At 33.2% G+C, this 12,748-nt stretch overlaps 1 long non-coding RNA gene across 1 annotated transcript; it reads right to left on the bottom strand.

Annotated features, from left to right (window-relative positions):
- Nucleotides 1–8,090: 8,090 nt before the first annotated feature.
- On the bottom strand, nt 8,091–10,653 carry LOC138125558 (uncharacterized). Its single transcript, XR_011157484.1, has 2 exons — nt 10,519–10,653; nt 8,091–10,464 (listed from the first exon to the last, which is right to left on the bottom strand). It is a non-coding gene; the product is annotated as an uncharacterized lncRNA (long non-coding RNA).
- Nucleotides 10,654–12,748: the final 2,095 nt, after the last annotated feature.

The raw sequence follows: 12,748 nt of genomic DNA, 5'->3' as shown, positions 1-12,748 counted from the left end.
CCAATTATACAGGTGTCCCAAAAAAAAGACGAGTCCATAGCTCCCTTATTTATCGGACGATTTTAATTATCCATACACCAAATTAATTTGTTGTGAGTAGGCTACAAAATGGCCTACTAAATTCACGTAAAGCCCTAACGACTTTAAGGTTAAACTGTCAAATATTTTTTATCTTTTTCACTTTTCAATATCAGATTTGATGTATAAAAATAAAACAGCCCGTTAGGTGTTGCTTAGTGACACTTTCTGATATTGTTATTATAACTTACTTACTGGACTTAAATTGATGATGCAATTGAACATCTACCGGATAGTATGAAATAAAAATTTAAACTATGTAGCGGGTGTCCCATCACTTATGATAAGCACGAAAATGACTTTAAAACTAAATTATATTTATATGAAAGTATTATACAGGGTGTTTGAAAATAGCTAGTACAAAAAAAAACTGTGGCATCTAGAAGTCCTAAGGAATCCAAAAAACCAATTTTTAATTTTTTTAAACAAAAGGGATAAAGTAACCCTATCCCAGCATATTTTACGCCTCAGGCGGGGCAGTATTTTTTAAACCTTGGTAACCAAGCGTGATAATGAAGGACTATACAACAATATGAAAAATACATATTTTTTTGCAAGATTTTGGCAACTAACAATGGCACTAACAATTTTAACCCAATTTTTAGTAATTTTTATCTCGAAAATTAGAGGACTTTTATTAAAATTTTTCTTTGCCGATGACTTTAACTCACCATCACAAATTACCAGTATTTTTTTGTACTAGCAATTTTCAAACACCCTGTAGATGCATAAATACTGTTCACCGTCACAAAAATTGGGTATTACTTTTTTGTTAAAATTGATTACCTAGGTACAGCAGTTAAAAAACTATCACTTTAAAAATTAAATTTTGTTCGATGCAGTTCAAATTTGGTACACGTTATGAAACCATAATACATAGAGAAATAAAATCCGTGATTAGAATTTAATGAAAATGTTTTGATGTAAAGATATTTGGTTTATTTAATTTGGGGCGTTTTACTTTATGAAAATGGATTGAAAAAAAATAAATTAAGAAACCTAAGTTAAAATAGGTATATCATCTAATTATTATTAACCTAAAAACTAAATAATCTCAGAATGTGACAGTCAAACTTTTCTGTTCCCATCCATTCCAATATCGAACCCGGTATCGGTCGTTTGGGCCAAACTACCTGCGTCTAGTCACAGTCTAGTAACGTCGAGTAAACGGCCAAGCTGTAGGTAATTAGTTGTTCTCAGTAACGATTGAATATAGAATATTAAAACCCCTACTAATTTATACAGAAACTATAATTTTATATAAATGTGCATCTAAGCAAGCCATGAAAATCAGATTTTCAGTTGGTAGTAAAGCTAAAGCTAGTGACTTTAACTTTCAAAGTTGCTTGCTCTGCGCGAACCCGATTTGATTAATTTTTTAGTTTTTGTCCATTTTAACATTGCTGATTTCAAAAGCAATGTTACGTCTTTTTACTGATTGAATTAAAGTAATTCTTATTTGTTTTTGTCTTTGTATTTTTACCAAGTAAAGATTTATTGGACATGACCTTCATAAATGTGACTTTTGTAATGTAACTAAATTAAAGGTGCTTTTACAAATGCATAGCTCACTTGATGAACATTTATATGAAATCAATTATAAAGATAGCAGAGATACGAAAAATCTGACACTGTCAAAGTCATAGCCTTTACATTTGTATTAATCATTGTCCGTTATTTTCTTCAAAAGAATTTTTTGCAAGTAAAAGATTCAATCACTAAAGTGCACAGATAAATAAATCCAAACTACAAGAAATAAGAAAATCTAAAATTTGCCAACAAATTCGTTCACAATACGAAGATTTAATGCTCTTGTAAAATGCTAATTTTATGACTGACGGGTCTCGAGAGGGTACCTGCTGCAATGTTTGACCGATCCAAGAATTCTGAATACTTCTGCAACTTGAACTACACCTCGCCCAAAAGTTTTATTACTGTGCAACAGCCTTATGTCAACTTGTCAAATTTTGAATGTGCCGCTTTATGTGCAGAATAAATTCTGCAAATCTGCAAATACTGCACAGTTTCAGGTTAGGTTGGTGGATTTTAACAAGAGATTAGTTTCAACAGGTTTCAACTGTGTTTTGGTTCCGCTAACGTTAATACAGTGTGGAAACTTTAACTGGAAAAAATTCATATAGTCCAATTTTTACCCTTTTCAGGTGACGTCACGATTTCCTTCCTCACTTTCTCTTTATTGAAACGACAGAAACAGAAAAAAAAAAACAAAAAAAGGCACGTTTATTTATTGACGGTCACTTTGAGGTTATTTTATGCTCCTGTCAATTTGACAATTTTTAATTTCTTTCACTTATTACATTTGATTACAAACATAACCTTTCGAAGCAATTGTCAACAAATTTGAAACATTATAGTTATTTTTGATCAATTCAAATTTGTTTCTGATCCTAGCTCAAACATACGTGAAGTTACTAGATAATGACATCATCGCAAAAGGGTAAAAATTGGACTATAACTTCGACATAGGCGATTTTTGTAAATCCCGAAACAGGTCGATTTTTGTTTTTCCTTGCCCACATTTTAGCACATGTGGTTTTTGCATAACTGCTTCCTAAAGTACGCAACCTCCTCTAACTTTTTTTTTTCAAATATAAGGGTATACCAAGTGACACCTCGTTTGAAAGGCCACTTCGGAAGGAATACAATGCACTATTTGTTTTCTGAATATTTTCAAAGCCTACCTGCTAAAAAATAAAAACAATTTTATATTTTATATCGGAAACCGACTTATCGCGGAATCAGGCGATTCAAAATCAAAGAAATTCCTTTTCGAGAGGATTTCCCTTTCCATTCAACGTGGAAACGCTGCAAGCATTCGGGGCACTTTTCCAGGATTCCGCAATATTATCGGAAATTTTTGTATTGTAAAACAAAAATGTTATTATAATTATGTTATTAATATAAAATTAGGCAAATCACACTGGAAATGTTACAAAACTTAAGGGATGCATGTTACTATCGATTTGCAATTTGCCAAGAAACAAACGGTGCCCATTTTGAACATTTGTTGTATTCAGTTTATAAAATTGGCTTTTATTTTTTAATACGTAGGTTTTTATTCTGAGGGTAGGTGATACCGAGGTATAACTAAATGAGACCTATACTATCTTATATAATATAGATGATATTTTGGGGCATAAGGAATGGTCATCTACAACTTTTTTTAATAGGACCGAACTTTGAAAACGGCCTGTATACGTAGTTGATGTGTAGTCGGAAAAACTACTTTCTCGTAACATTTAACGCTGTGTTAATTTAATTATTGAAGCTATAACTTTGATTTTCTGTATATTTATACTAAAAAGTACAGCGCTCCCAACAGTCAATTGAAAATTTCGCAAATATCGATAATTTTGAAAAAAATAATTAATAAATTTAGATTAATCAAAAATGCGCATCGTAAACTTCACTCTGCTGGGACCTTTGTGAAATGTTGAAAATTTCGATACACATGCAGCGAGTCAAACATGACTAAGATATTGGAAAAGTTTTGAAAAAAACAATTAAGTCGATAGCCCGTATACTTTTTGAGAAAATATTTTTTTATTCGACGAGCGAACGCGCGGCGGCTCCTGGAAGGCAAAAATAACCCGGCTCGCGTATTTAGTCGTCTATATCGATATAGAGAGTGTAGCCGTCTAAAATAGTATATTAAAGAACGAGTTTTATAAGAGTTGATTTGGCGCACGAGTCCCAAGTGTAGAAAACGAGCCGTAGGAGAGTTTTCTGTGGGACGAGTGCGCCAATGTCCTTATAAAACGAGTTTTTTAGAATTTGTTTTAATTTTTAAATAAACAAATTAAATTTTCAAATTCTAGGGAATTTTGTATTAATTGGTAATTCAAGGTAACGGATGCAACTACATCTGCAACAGATGTTACAAAGTAGAGTTTGAACATTAATATTGGAAGCTTTTTGGTGTAAATGACAATAATACACTGAAATATTGATAAACATTTTCTTAGAGATCTATTAAACTACGAGTGCTTTAATAGAGAGCCATAAACAACTCCAAATTGAATACAATAATAGACCTATTAGAGACGCAAATTCTAAAAACAATAATTGTAAAATTTTTAGTAGGTAAATTTTTTGTATTTTTGCTAAAATGTACCTATTTTAAATGCTTTCTTCGTCATCCTCATTCTCATATACATAAACAAGAAACATTGTTGTGACATTTTTTGCAAGAACAATCACTGCAGCATTTTAAGCCTTCCTTCATGCACATACATTTACTATTTTGGCATAATTGGTCTGTGCAAAAAATGTTTATCAGTTTTCTAATGTCATTAGGTTGAATTGAATTTAATTTGACTTTTACTATTTGACAATTAAAATTGTGCCTCATTTAGCGGTTGCTACGTGATGCGCGACTTATTGTTCAGAAACGCATCTGATTGGCGATCTGCGGGTGAGGGAATGTAAATACGAGGGATGCAGGGATGGATTGGCCGACAGCCGTGGGTTTTAGCATTTTCTCTCACCGGATGTGGAATTGAAATCATTCTTTCGTTGAATATCCAACAAGAATGCATTCATTCTTTAACAGTCGTGGAGAAATAATTTTTTGCTTTGCTTATGACGCTAAATATCACAGAAGTTGTTATAGCTAATACGTATCCAAAAAAAAAACAAGCAAAATTCGTGTCAAAACCAACAATGAAAAATTGTCCTAGGAAGCATGGTTGCAAGTTGTGAATTACGTTGAAGAACATATCCTTGTAAAGCATGAAACTCTTATACTAAGTGACCTCAGTACTTACACTATATTGACGAAAAAAATTACACCCACCGCTTTGGTCTTTGTTCAAGAAGAATGTGATAGTTTAACACCAAATAATGAAATCCCTAAAGTAATTGAATATTCCTTTTAAAGGCTGACACATTGGAGTGTCATTTCAGAATATTGAAAAATATGACAAACTTAATAAAAGATCGGAACCGAAAAAAAGCAGCACCTTATTATACAGGTGGAACAAAAGTATCAAATATTGGCTGTAACTTTTTAATTTGATAATTTATGAAAAAATGTTTAATATAAAAGTTGATTCGTGTATTATCCTGCATCATCTGGTCTTTCTAGTTTGTTTCTATCTTCTTTTGTTTCGCTGCTATGGCATTGGCAACCAACTTTGGTTTTTTAAATAGCACCCATACATTTTTTGTGTGATTTTTAAACAAGCGTATCTTTCTGTATTCATAAAATATAGGGTGAGCAACAATAACTGATTCAGTTGGCAAAAAAAATTTTACATAAAATTTTCAAGACTGTGAATTGTACCTATTTCGGTTTGTTTTATTGACATTATTGACAGCTGCTATACATTTCAAATTTAAACGTCTTGGTTTTTGTAATATTTTATTAATAAAATGGTTTTCTCGTTGGAACATGACATAAAAGTCACCAAAAATCACCAGAATTTATTGCCAACTCAATCAGTACTTGTTGCTCACACGGTACAGTTGCGGCCGTTGAAAACTCAGACACTTTGACAACGCCAAACTTTTGGCTTTGTAAATGGTATTGAAAGTGACGTTTCTCGAAATGTCACTCAAACATTATCCACATTAATTTCTCTCGCAATGGCTGCTATACTCACACCGTCCCTCAGTCAAACACATTTTTGCAAATCAGATAATTGCGGCATTTCAAAAGTTACGCGCGATTCTGACCTAATATGTCAAATACTGTCACTGACTTTATAATCCTTGATGAAAATCCTGTTTACGCTAATCAAATTTCGGAATTTATACAGAGTGTTTAAATCTTTCCTGTCTGAGATTTCAACGGCCGCAACTGTACATTACAGGTATTGGGAAGCAATCGTCCATAATTGTATCATCCATTTTCTAGATTTTCATCTTCTCAACACACTGATACGCCGCGCCGTAAAGACCTAATTTTATTAGGAGTAATATTGGATAAAATATCTAGGGACTTTATGTGAGTGACTGAGTGGCGGTCACTGCTCACTGGTCACTGTCACGCACAGAACACAAACCTGTCACGCAGACGCTTACGCATCACCCACCATTACCATTGCAACTTTTGTTTTGGTGTTCCAGTCGTTCTTTATCTATGGTTCCGGTTTTCGTTCCGTTCAAATAAGTGGATTCTGTGTCTGTGGTTCAAACCAGTTCAAACCATAGAGTATAGAGTTCAACAAATTCATGTTATCATAGGTGTTCTGTGGTTATCATATTCAAACATGTGGTGTAAATAGTGCGGCAATCGAAATTGTAAGTTTTTCTTTTCATATTTTGTTTGTTATGTTCATTATTGATCATATTTTTCATTATAACGGGTATAGTCGCTCTCATGCACTATTTTATTCGGTTAAAATTTACTGTCTGGGAATGTAACACGAGTAGGGCCATTTTTAGGTTATATTAACTTTTTGCAAAAGCGAAGTTTCTGCTGAACGTGTTTATGTGGTGTTTATTATTTTTTCTGTTGTATCTTACAGATGAACGAACTGTGCGCGTCGTTGTGTTTGTTTTTTGAGAGATGATTTATCATTCCAACAAAAGGAGACATCACCTTTGGAAGTCGTTAGAGAACACCTGAAACAACTAGCTACTCTCCACCAAATGGTAAGTTTTTATTTAAGTCTTTTATTGTGGTTTTCTCAGAATATGTGTTCAGTAAGTCGTTATGTATTTAATTATCGCAGGTCATTGTTGTAGTAAATAGTGGCGCATATTGACAATAGGTGAATTATTTTGTTTGTTATTATTTTGTTTATAAGAAACTACCCTGTATTTCTGTAGTGTAAGATAGCTCAATTTGATTTTCAAGAATAAGAAAGATTATCCAACAAAAAAAAAATAAACAACAAAAATATGACTGGAAGCAGTGTTAACTAATAACAACAAACTCCAGCTGCATCTCTTCAATATCAATAGCATTATATGTTTTCCTCTTGTCGAAGAACATGACTAATGTAGTCTGCCAATTTTGGGCTGTAACTTGTCGCAGGCCCTCAACAAACAGAGTTTTCACCTCCAGTGATTTAAAAGTTTTGTTGGAAGCAACATAACCTTTGATCTGCGCCCATACCGTTTCGATTGGGTTGATTGAGCTGACAATGGTACGGCGCAGTGTTGCCAACTATAAAATTACCAAATTCTCATTTCGCAACCTTAAAATTCACCAGAATTCTCCAAATTTGAAAGGTTAATAATAAAAAATTTAAATAAGTAGGTGCCTATTTATTTGTATAAAAATAGAAACGTTAAACATTTTGAACATCAAACATTAAAAAAACATTAAGATAACAATAATAATTCTTATTTAACAAACAAAAAATAAAACATTGAAACAAAACTTAAAAAAAAATAACAAATTTGTTTTTCTTATTTAACATAAAGAATTAAAAATATTAAAACAAAAAACAAATAAAAAATATCTTTGGTAGAATTTCTTTTTTTTCAGTCAACACATAAGTTCTGCAAAATATTGTCTACATCTAAATTTTCGGCTTCATCACTAGTTCTCTTGTAAGCAACGTTCGTATCGAACATTAGCAAAACCTCATCGGGTAAATTAAAAGAATTGCAGCATTTACCTATTCTCTTCAACCCATATTTCATTCATCATCTTCATCAATGACATCACTGATAGTCTGACCTCGGCATCGCTGCTGTACGCGGACGATCTAAAAATCTATAAAATCATCAAAACGCAGCTGGATGTATTTGATCTTCAGCAGGATGTCAGAAGAATTGAAAACTGGTGCGCACGCAATGGTATGAAACTCAATGTTTGCAAATGCAAGGCAATGTGTTTCAGCAGGAAAACTGTGCCCTCCGTTCCTTATTATTCATTGGAAGGGGAGCAGCTGGAAATTATCAATGCCATCAAAGACCTGGGTCTTTTTTTCGATTCCAATTTATCGTTTCATGAACATTACGACTTCTTGATTTCTAGGGGAAGAAAAATGCTGGGATGTTTAAAAAGATGGACAGTGGATTTTAAGAACACCAGAGCGATTATAATATTATATAATTCCTTGGTCCGCTCAATATTAGAATACAATTGTGTTATCTGGTCACCTTTTTACGGTACTCACATTTCACGTATCGAGTCGGTACAGAACAATTTCTTGAAGTATTTGAAATATAAGCTGAGAACTCAAAATATCAATTTTGATGATTTGCACTCTGTAGCCGCTTACATGTCTTTGCCCTCACTTAAAACCAGAAGGGATTGTCACAAGCTGTGTTTTCTACATAAAATAATTAACTATAATGTTGATTCTTCTGATGCTCTGCTTCGTATCGGCTTTAATGTTCCTTTATGTAACCTCAGACACCCGAATTTGTTTCATGTTTACTGCCATAAACACAATTACTCCTACAATTCACCCTTGAATAGTGCCCTTCGCCTGGCCAACCTTTACTGTAACGAGTTAGACTTCTGTGGAGTCTCGACAAATAAGTTCAAGAGTGACTGTAGGAGACTTCTATGCAAGTGATGCATCTTGTTCCCACTTTTTGTTCTTGCTAATGCTCCATGTGTGTTTTCTTGTAATTGCTTTCTTGGCGTGAATAAACTATTAAACATTAAACATTTTATATTTAATATGTTATTGAGGAGGTCTAGTTTCATTTTGTTGCGAATTTTATTTTTAACAATATTCATCGAACTAAAAACTCGCTCGACTTTTGCATTTGAATGAGGTAGGCAAAGGATTCTTAATGCCACATCGACTAAATTTTGAAAAGGATTTTCATTGGATGCATCTCTGTAATTTTTTACTTCTATCCAAAACAGTTCTGTATTATGTATTTCAGACCAAGGTATCAATTGTAAACTGTTCCATTGATTTTCAATTTTCGATATTGTTTGTGGGTCAGCATAAAACTGACATGCAATGTCTGTAATAGGCATTTTATTTGGTTTTAAACACTCAGTGACTGAAAAGTATTGCATTTTTTCTAATATTTTTATATTATCACACAACCTCTGTTTCACCTGCTTAGCTAATTCAATTAAAAATTGAAAACAACGGTTCTTAATGATCTCTTTATCATGTTGGCTCACAGAGCAGTCGGTACAAGCCTTTTCAAAGGCATATCCCAAGTAGGGATTGGGGTCTAAACGGTTTTCAAAGTCCTCAGCAATAGAGTTAATTTTTGCAGTTGGAATAACAATATTTTTAACTACAGTTAAGTACAAATTATTTAAATTAACAAATAATTTTGTAACATCGGCATTAGATGCTTCAAAGCTTTTATTTGTAGCTTGCACAAGATTGACAATGTTGTAGATAAATTCCAAATAAACCTTATTGTTGAGGTCTTTGTACATAGAGTATAGAATTTCAGATGTATAACACTTTTCCTTGATACGAACAATATCAAAATGAGCCTTTAGGCTGTCCCATTGTTCTAAAATGCGTTTTATTGCTGGCTCAATAGATATCCAACGTGTTGCGGCCATCTGTAATATTTTTAACGGTTTTTCCCCATTATTAATCACACTATAAATTTGTTGATAGGCAAGTTGACGAATTGAACTGTTACTAAACCAATTGTAGGTTTCTTTAATTAGATATTCAATATTTCTAGGCAACGTTGTTTCTGAAGCACTTGAAACAGCCAGTTGTAATGAATGGCAAATGCACCGTACCAAAACTAAATGTGGTATGTCTTCTTTTAATTTTTTGAAAACCCCACCATTAATCCCCACCATTGCCGAAGCATTGTCGGTCCCAATTCCCTGTAACTTTTGCAAATCTAAGTTGTACTTTTTCAACAGCCCCTTTATGGATTCGACAATGCATTCAGCAGTTCCATTTTCGATATGAACTAATGATAAAAACGTGCAAACTATTCTAGAATGTTTTTGGCTAAAATATCTAATAACAAGTCCTAACATTTTTAAAACCGTCACGTCAGTAGATTCATCAATAATTAAACTATAATATTTGTCTCCAATATCTAACAACAAGTCATTAAGAAAATAGGGGCCCACAACATTTTTTATGATATTTGTGCATTTTGTTCGGTGAAAGGGAACATCCTGTATTTCACACAAGTGTTCAACTACATTAATTGACGTGTGTGCAGCTACAAAAAGGCAAGTCTTTCCTTCCTTCTGTTGCTGTTCAGTCACAGTTTTGTTAAGTGGTTGCAGATTCAATTTTTGCTGTCTTGGGCAGGAAAAAGGTTTCTCGGCTGCTTTGTGTTTCATACTCTGCCTATGTTTGTTTAGGTCGCCCAATTTTGCGTTTATGAATGTTTTGCAGTACTTGCAATACGCCTTTTTATTGGCTGTGGTACATGGTTGAAGCCAGCCTTTCATAGCTGGTAATTTCTCCCAGCTGTTTCTGTATTTTTGAGCGTATTGTGGAGGCACTAAACAAAATATATTCTTTAAATAACAATTCATTAACTAACATAACAGCTTACTTTTGAATTATGCATACACACGAAGTGCACTTATCAGTTTTATCACTCTGTTATCACATAAGAAAGAAAAGTAGGGTTAGGTTGGCACTTTACCACGTTTTTCAAATAAAAATTCTAAATTTCTCGTCTTTCTCTTGCACGGAACACCGAATGATTAATATAGCTCATAGGCTTAGCTTAACATCAAACAGAGACAGAACCACAGGACAGAACTAGCGAACTAGATGGAAGGATGTAAAAAGAGTCGTTAGTGCCAATCTATTGCCAACTGAATTAAGTTAAGAATAAATTTCCCTTGGCAGTGACGGTCGTTTAATCAATATTGAATATTATTCAACAATTTTAGTATTGTTTGTTCAAATTCACCAGAATTCTCCGATTAGAATAAAAAATACACCATTTTGGAGACCCATCTCAAAAACATCTCAAAATTCTCAACAGCGTCCTACAAATCTCTAGTTTTGGTGAAAAAATCACCAAGTTGGCAACCCTGGTACGGCGGCAGTCGCAAAACTTGGCGGCATGTTTGTGCATGACCAACTTCATTAAACTATGTTATGGCCATTCCAATTCCATTAAAATGGGCTTCGTATGAAGTATGTCATGGATAGTGATGAAGTGGTGCCATCTGTTTGTTAGACATCAAGGTAAAATTGCCGTCAAATTTGAAATTTTGTCAATCAAAAAGCTCTGAAAATGCTCATTAAATGCATTATTTGTGGTATTTCTGAAAAACCTTTATTTGAATTTCCCAGCGACAGTGGAGTTAGAGCTAAATGGTTTGAGGTTCTTCGGGAAATTTGTGGTACTAGAAAAGAAATTCGTTAACATAGTTTAATGAAGTTGGTCATGTGATGGAAATGAAGTGGCGATATTTAGTGAAATTTAGAATAACCACACATTTAAAAAGTTAAATATCAGGTTATGTTATATGCCATTTCATTGTCAAAAACTGTCAGTTTATACTTTTATGAGGACGAAAACGTATAAACTGACAGTTTTTGACAATGAAATGGCATATAACATAACCTGATATTTAACTTTTTAAATGTGTGGTTATTCTAAATTTCACTAGATATCGCCACTTCATCTCCATCATCGACTTGTCATTTGGTTTACTTTTTTTCGACATTTGGGATGGCCATAACATAGTTTAATGAAGTTGGTCATGGTTTGTGCAACCAATATATCTATTCGATACTGTACAAGCTGGTTCAAAAGAAACTCTGGAAGCTGCTAATAGTTCCATTTTGAGGGCGCCCTCTACCACCGCAAGGCATTTTTCTTGTAAAAAGTCTGAAACTTCGGGTTTTCGCCATGCAGACGTGGGTGTCTTTTCTGCCTTTACGCTATGATATGGCACGTTACCGGCCACGATGAGGACATTAGGCGGCAATTTTGACAAGATATTTACAATCCAGCGTTCAAATACTCCAGGCATCACTTCATGATAGTCGCTGGTTTTTTTAGTCCAGTTTCGGAATGTTAATAGGTAGTTACTGACTATTTTTATTGTTTATTATTATTTTAAGATTTCAAAATAAACAAAATGTACTTAAAAGAATTTGAAAAATGAATAATATAAATATAAAACAAAACAAATAATAGTAAGTGAATATAGGTAACAAAAAATAATATTGCACGTTATAACTTATCACATAAGTGAAATAATCTCATCCACCACTTCATCATCTAGTTCTCTTCACCATTATTTGTTGAAAGTAACGTTGGTTTGTCAGTCAAATGAAATGCAGTTTTTGTAACCAGCTTATTCCTCAATTTTGTTTTAATTAAACTAACTTTGCTGAAGATATTTTCAATTTTAGCAGATGAATGCGGGAGTCAGCATATATTTTGAGAACATCGAAATTTCTCCAAACAGTAATTTGTTTGCGATTTGACTTGAGACACTTGCTGCCAAAAAGTCATAATCTTTTTAAAATTGATTGATTTCCGCCAAGTTCTGCAATTCTCGATATTTCATATCTAAAACGTTAATATTGTTGTATGTACAAGTTATGGAATTATTTTGCCAAAGGGATTATTGACAGAATTTCATCATTATTCAAAGACTTTGGGATCAGTAAGTGATATTTCTTCAAATACTAAATTTTTAAAATCATATTTCATTCTAACATTTATACACAACGTGATATAATAATCTAAAACTCTAACTCCAAAAGACTTCACTTGTTGAAATTTGTTTAGGATTCATTTTCGATTATTAATT

Source organism: Tenebrio molitor, chromosome 3 (assembly GCF_963966145.1).
Source record: "Tenebrio molitor chromosome 3, icTenMoli1.1, whole genome shotgun sequence".
Taxonomy (NCBI): domain Eukaryota; kingdom Metazoa; phylum Arthropoda; class Insecta; order Coleoptera; family Tenebrionidae; genus Tenebrio; species Tenebrio molitor.
This window is presented reverse-complemented; position numbering and strand designations above follow the sequence as displayed.